Source organism: Seriola lalandi, unplaced genomic scaffold (genome assembly GCF_002814215.2).
Source record: "Seriola lalandi dorsalis isolate HSWRI2012SDOR001 ecotype SW California unplaced genomic scaffold, Sedor1 jcf7180002054544, whole genome shotgun sequence".
In the NCBI taxonomy this organism is placed as follows: domain Eukaryota; kingdom Metazoa; phylum Chordata; class Actinopteri; order Carangiformes; family Carangidae; genus Seriola; species Seriola lalandi.
This window is the reverse complement of record NW_019525097.1, coordinates 4,767,486-4,774,814: the sequence shown is the minus strand read 5'-3', so window position 1 is coordinate 4,774,814 and position 7,329 is coordinate 4,767,486.

Genomic DNA, 7,329 nt, shown 5'->3' with positions numbered 1-7,329 from the left:
ATTCCCACCCCACCCACCGATTTCTCCTCGAAGAGATGCACCCCTGCTTTCAGAGATTAAAGGGACCCCTCTAAGGGCCAGCGACAGCACCCCAGAGATGTGTCGGCTACATCTCAATGCAGAGGCTTAAGAGAAGATCACAGTCTGACCTGTAAAAACGCAACTACATCCCCAGGCAAAAAAAAGCACCGCTGCTATTTATAGACTGGCTGCACACTTCCGTGGTGTATAATTTCTCTTGTTTATTCTCATGGAAAAAAATGCCCATCCTCCAGCTTCAGTTGGGAATCTATCAATATGCATAATTCACTAACACACGTACATGAGTAAGCCAGTAACCGTGGCAAGAAATGGGGCAACTCTTCCAGCTTGACTGGCTTGCTTCAATAGCGTTGCCATGTCTGTGTCCAATGACCTAACCAAAAGAGCTGACACCATTTCCACACTTTATATAGTAGCCAATTCCCTCTTCCATTGTGTTACAATTAGCAACAAGAGGTGTGTGTCTGCCAAGGACATGAAATAGACCTTCAAGACTTATCTGATGCCTTAAACCTGCGCTGGATTTTTACTCAGTGGATCTTATTTCCCTTATTTCCCATCTACTGTTTGTCATTCTGTATTAAGAATTCATCTTTTCATAAATTTACGGCTAAAAATTTAGATACAGATTTTTCATTTTAAGGTTAATTTTGGCACATTCAAAAACCGGACTCTCACAGCGTGACCTGAAACTCTAGTTGTGGTTATTGCTCTCAAGAATGCTAATAGCACTAGTTTTACAGGCCATTGGCTATGTGCAACTCATGTTTTTTGTGTTACTGTAGTAGGCTACATCCAAACCTTTTACCTGCACATGCAGACACAGCCAAAAGGAACTTGTTTCATAATTTTATTGATCGTTAAAAAAACATCAAAGTAAAAAAGCTCCTATCATACAAATAATTTACAATTACATTTTCCAACTATCTTCACAGATAAAATATCAAACAGGTACCCACATACATAATGCATATTAAGATAAATATATTTGTACACGCAAACACATGGGTCTTACAGGAATGGCACAATGAAAGAAATTATTCAATATTTTTGGAAAGATGCTCATTCGTTTAGAGATTGATACCAGCGGTGCGTGTTAAGTATTGGGAAGTGATTAGCTTAGCAAAAAAGAAAAAAGAGAAACAGAAACAAACTTCAAGTTCAAAAATTTAATTTGCTTATTCAGTACACAAATAATGTAAAATGAAAATTTGAGGTTTTGTATGGAGGAATGAGCTGTAACTATTTCTTGACAAGCAGACGTGTCTGGTCACACAGTACTGTACAGTGTCTCCACGGTGTGAGCTCACTGTGAAACCACAAAGATTTAAATGAGATATGAAATGTTAATTAGTGAGCTTTAGAGATGATGCTAGACTTTGATTCAAACTTTAGACAGAGCCAGGGTAGCTATTTTCCCCTTTTCGCTCTTTATGTTAGCTTATCTTAGCTAGCCTGGCTGTAGCTTCATATTTACTATACAGAGATAAGAGTGATCTAAAGCCAGTGTTATACTTTCCACATCTGCAAATACACAAGATTCCATAAGGGTCCGCTAAGGTCAGCGTGGCGCAATTTTCGTCATTGGAGCCGGTACGCATACCAACTGTGCTTGAGCTGGAAAACAAACATGGACGCTGAGTTTGAAGAGAGGCTGTGTGAGGACGTCCACCGCTACCTTCACCTCTACAATTAATCTTTCAAAGAATACGGACACAACCAAATGTGATGTAATTATTCTTGCATCGCCACCTTGACTTGATTTGTTGTGCGCATTGTGCAGAGTACGTGGAAGATGATCTACTGCGCACAAAGCAGATTATACATAAAAATGACTACATGTCTGTGGTGTCTCCTCAAACAAGTATAACTGAGGCCTAACTCTTGGCAAGAAAGCAAATAAATGTGTTTCCCAAAATGTCAAACTGCTTTAAAATCAGTGTGTCAGTGTTGAAAATTTCAAGTCCGTTGCACCCCTAACACTGGAAGTGGTTGGTAATACCACAAAGTACTAACAGACACTGCTCCATTCTTTCTTTAAACTATTGGAGGTCAACACAAGTAAAATTTTTCAGCTGCTGTTTATTTGCACTTTAAAAACTACTTGTTTATAAAAGTCAAAAGTTCAATTACATTATTAGTAGAAAATATATACAGTCAAACCAACCACTGCTCCTATACGTTGACCCTGCCTCGTCATGTCTGTGGAGAAGAACTAATCTGCCGTGCTGGTCTACAACATGTGAGGAGATCGTGTTCCATGGCATCATGACAGCATCCACATCTGTCAGCCTGTCAGTGATGTAGAGAGCCCAGTGCTAAACAGGCCCTGGTAATGGTGACAACCAGCATGCACAGAGGCACTGTGTGCTTCTTCATACGGTGAAAACAGACAGACACACGCACACACACACACACACACACACACACACACACACGCACACGCACACACAAAGCCCATGGTCCAGAGCTGGCAAGCTTTCCTGGAAGACTGGAATTCCCTTGTTGGTGAAGACACAGTGAGCTGAGGAGAAGATAGCAGAGCAGAGATGTATGGTGGGAAGGGAGGGAGGGAGCCATCAGGCTGAAGACTTTGTGGACCCCATCTGGTGTGTAGAGCACTGTGTTTATGTAGCGAGAGTGTGTATGTTTGTGCACAAGTGCGTATTATAACAAGTGGCAGCAAGTCCGCGTAGCTCGTAGTTTTTTGGAATATATTTGTATATATTAGTATATTTTTTGTCGATTGATGTTTTTAATTCTACGTCGTCGTTTCGACGATTGAGAAAATAATGTACACAAAGGAAGAACTCCTGGTTTTAAAGTTGACCAGATATGGACTTAAACATCCCATACCAGCTGAGCGTAAGAAGCCGTACCGTGGATGCAGAGCCAGGGCTAAGTTAAAGGCTAGGAGATGGAAATATAAGCCTTTTCTACCATTGACCCTCATGGGAAATGTCAACTCCCTGGCTAACAAATGTGATGAACTGGAGGCACTTGTGAAGAACCAGCGAGCATATCGCAAGTGTAGTCTCATGTGTTTCATGGAGACCTGGTTAAACGACAACATTCCTGACCGTTGTGTGGATTTACCTGGCTTCACTGCAGTACGAATGGACAGAGACGCCGGAGCAAGTGGAAAAAATAAAGGTGGAGGAATAAAAAAAATAAGACACTCGATCTGTTGTATGCAAATGTCAAGGATTCCTTCACTGCTTCAGCTCTACCACCACTTGGCATATCAGATCATAATTTGGTTTTTCTTCAGCCTTCCTACAAGCCCTGTGTACTGAGGTAGGCTGCAACCACCCACTCATCCAGGAACTGGACCCTGGATGCCACTGAGTGTCTAAAACACTGTTTTGAGTGCACAGATTGGAATGTCCTGTTGGCGTCACAGGAAAATGATAAAAGCAAGGACCCTGATCTTGATAGAATGGCTGAATGTACCACAGAATACATTAACTTCTGTATGGACACAGTAATACCAGCAAAGACACTGCTTTCCAAACAACAAACCCTGGATCACCAGTAACATACAACAGAGGAGGTGAGGGCGGAGCTCAAGAGGCTACATCCTGGAAAGGCAACAGGCCTGGATGGTGTGTGTCTGAGGCTGTTAAAGGACTGTGCACCCCAGCTGGCTGAGCCTCTCCAGAGGATCTTTAACTTAAGCCTTCAAACAGAGAGGGTCCCGGTCCTGTGGAAAACATCATGTCTTGTTCTGGTGCCTAAAGTAGGACGACCGGCTGAGATAAATGACTACAGACCAGTGGCCCTTACATCACACATCATTAAGACCCTGGAGCGGCTGCTTCTCCATCTTCTGAAGCCACAGGTTGAACATGCACTTGACCCCCTACAGTTCACCTACAAAGAACATATTGGATGATGCCATCCATTACATGCTCCATCGGGCCCATTCTTATTTGGATGAACCAGGTAGTTACATGAGGATTATGTTCTTTGATTTTTCAAGTGCATGTAACACCATCCAACCCCCCATTCTTAAAGACAAGCTGGAAGGGATGGGGGTGGATCCCTGCTTCAAGACCAAGGAAATGGCCATGGACTTTGGGAGGTCTAGGCCCACCCTTCAGCCAGTCAACATTCGAGGGAAGGACATTGAGGTGGTGCGCACTTATAAATACCTAGGTGTGCACCTGGACAGTAAACTGGACTGGTCCCTGAACACGGATGCCATCTATCGGAAGGGGCAGAGCCGGCTCTTTTTCCTCAGGAAGCTCGGCAACAGCATGTCTGACATGAACACAAAGCTGGTCAAACGCTTGCAATGTAAGATGAAGGCCGTCTTAGACAACACCAACCTCCCCCTCCTAAACATTCTGGCAGGACAGAGAAGCAGCTACAGGTGCAGCAAATGTCTCATCTCACTGCGCTGCAGAACAGATAGGTTCAGGAGATCCTTTGTTCCCAATGCCATCAAGCTATACAACACCTCAGCCAAAGGAAGTGGACTAATCAAATTATTATTGTTTATTTATTATTAACTGTATTTATTGTTATTATAATTATTATTATCATTATTATTATCAACAATGAGTTAGTGGACACATGAATTTCCCTAGGGGATAAATAAAGTATCTATCCATCTATAATTACGGTGTAATTACCTCACCATCGCTCGAGCTGCTCGCTGCTCATGGGTAGGTGATGAGGAGGCCAGGGCCATTGCTCTCCCCTTTTTCCCTCACCATCCATCACAATAATAAGGGGAGCCCCAGCAGACGGAGGTAGCTGTAAACGTATGCTTCCTCATCTTTGTGGTGATCCCAGGGAAGCCCCTCTATTTTCCACAAAGGCTCCAGATGCAACGGGGGGAAGGGGTGGAGCGACCAGAGGACGGCAGCTTGTTCTGGGTGTGTGTGTTATGCAACATTAGAGGTGCTTAAGCCCCGTCTTCAGGCAGCTGGGACGTGTGGCAGAGGGTGGAATCTCCCCCTAAACTATACGGAAACCAGGCCAGGCAGTAGCCATACTCTACATCAGTGCACACACACACACACACACACACACACACACACACACACACACACACACTAACACACACATACATACACCACACAGAGGATAACTTATTCAACAGCAAAGATTACAGGAGATATTTTTAGATGCTGTTTTATTACTTCTGTCTCATGACTTTCCCCTGAAGTCTCTGGACTTGTGAAGAGGCTGGAAAAAGGTGCACCATCCATCCATTGTCATAAAGCATTCAAAGGCATGGTCGCCAAAGAGCCATAAAGCTTTACTTCCACCCCAGCGAGCCCAAGCCGGCCCCATTCCTAAAAAGAAAACACCAGGCTAAAGTTGTTAAATGCATGATAAAGCATGAGTTCCACTAAGTTAAACACCTCTTTATGGCTCCAACGTTGTACCTCATCATTTTATATGGGTCAAATATTTAATTGAATATCAAACTACACTTGATGTGCGTTTGATTAGCCAAAGAGTATATTCCATTTTTTTTTTTTTTTTTTTTTTTTTTTTTTTTTTTTTAGAAGGAGTCGATAAGATTTTTTACAATTTGATGACAATGGTCAGAGGCAACAATTAGTCTTGTTAGTCCTTTAACCAATCATATGTTGTCTTGGAAAGGTGCCCTGCTCATGATGGCAGGCTGCTCTTCAATTAATGTAAGAAAAAAAAAAGCCAAACAAGAAAAGGGAAACTTACCCTGAGGCTTATTCGACATTATCCCATGATGCCTTCTCCAGAATACCTGACTAAATCTGGCCTCAGTTAAAGAGGAGAAGTCAGCGAGGAAGAAAAAAAACAAAAAAAAACAAAAACAATTATCCATCTGCGAATGAGCAGCAGACACTTAATTCAGGACTGCTGGGGACAAAGTCCCTTGTTTAGAGACAGTAATTAGGAAACAACATGGCGAGGAGGTTGGGAAGAGTCGTAGGCGGGGAGGAGTACACCTCTGGTCATCCGAGGAGAGAGAAAAATGGAGGGATAGAGATGAAGAGAGAGTAGACAAGAAGGGAAGAATGAGAGAGCAGACATGAGAAGGAAGGGATCGTGTGTGTGTGTGTGTGTGTGTGTGTGTGTGTTAGGCAGCATTCTGATGAGTGCAGGATCTCTGCCGACTCCCACCACCATTACAGCAGCGCAGAACATCGCCCCAGGGCTTTGGAATCAAACCCATTACATCTGATACTGGATTTCTCTCTGCTCAGAATTAATGCAATGTGGACTCGCCTTCTCTAAAGCTGGCCAGTGTCGCATAGCATCGCTGCGCAAAGAGCTGCACCACAAGGAAAAAGAGGACAGGGGAGGAGGAGAGTGAGGGCCTGAGAGTCTGAGAGGGATACTGGAGAGGGAAGCTCGCTGCAGCTGGAGGGGTCATTTCATATTTCAATTTTTTTTTATAATATTGAAACAAGGGCTAGCTGTCTCTAATAACTGGCAGGATATATGGTACTATGTGCACATAAAGGGGCCTACGTATATGTTTATACAGGGGCCGTGTAGTCAATTTGCATAATTAACAGACTGGCATTTGAAAAGCAGAATGTCAGCACAAACAACCTTGGACACCAAACTACCCCCGGTCATTTTTTTCAGCCGTGTAATTGGCTCCTAATGCAGAGGAGTTAAACATAGAGATTTTCTGCCCTTAAAGCAAAAAAGCAAAAAAAAAAAAAAAAAAAAAAAAAAAAAAAAAAAAAAAAATCTCCTCTTGTTAATGGGCTCAGCACTCCCGGATTCCTGCCGGTGATTATCAGTCAGCTTGGACTTTTGTGAAGTTTAGGGAGGGGGCCTCAAAATGATGGATCTCAAAAACACAGAGTTCCACCTTTAAATCTGTCAAATCCTTTCTATTGTGTGTCTCTGCAATGTAAAGCTCTCTCTCAGATTTAACTGAGATCTCTTATTAGTTTTAAATGAGGTTGTAAAACAAAACAAAAAAAAAAGTGTTCTCATTTTGTGCAATGTCTCTCTGGCAAGCCTAGCCTTCATTTTGTCTGAACTGCACTCGTAGTAGAGTGAAGGTAACACGTCCACCCATCTCTGCCTCTCTGCCCATTCGTAGTGACACGTCTGATGTAATGTTTGTGTAAGCGACCATACTCTCTGTGGCTACATGGCTGGCTTTGCACATCGTGTCGACGCTACGTCCGGAGCACATCTTGCCTGACAGCAACATGCAATCTCAAGCAAATTGGCAGCGTAGAAGATGAAACTTTACGTAAGGCAGCACCGCAGCGGACACACAGCCAGTGACACACAGGGCAACACCTTTTAGTGGCTTCCGTC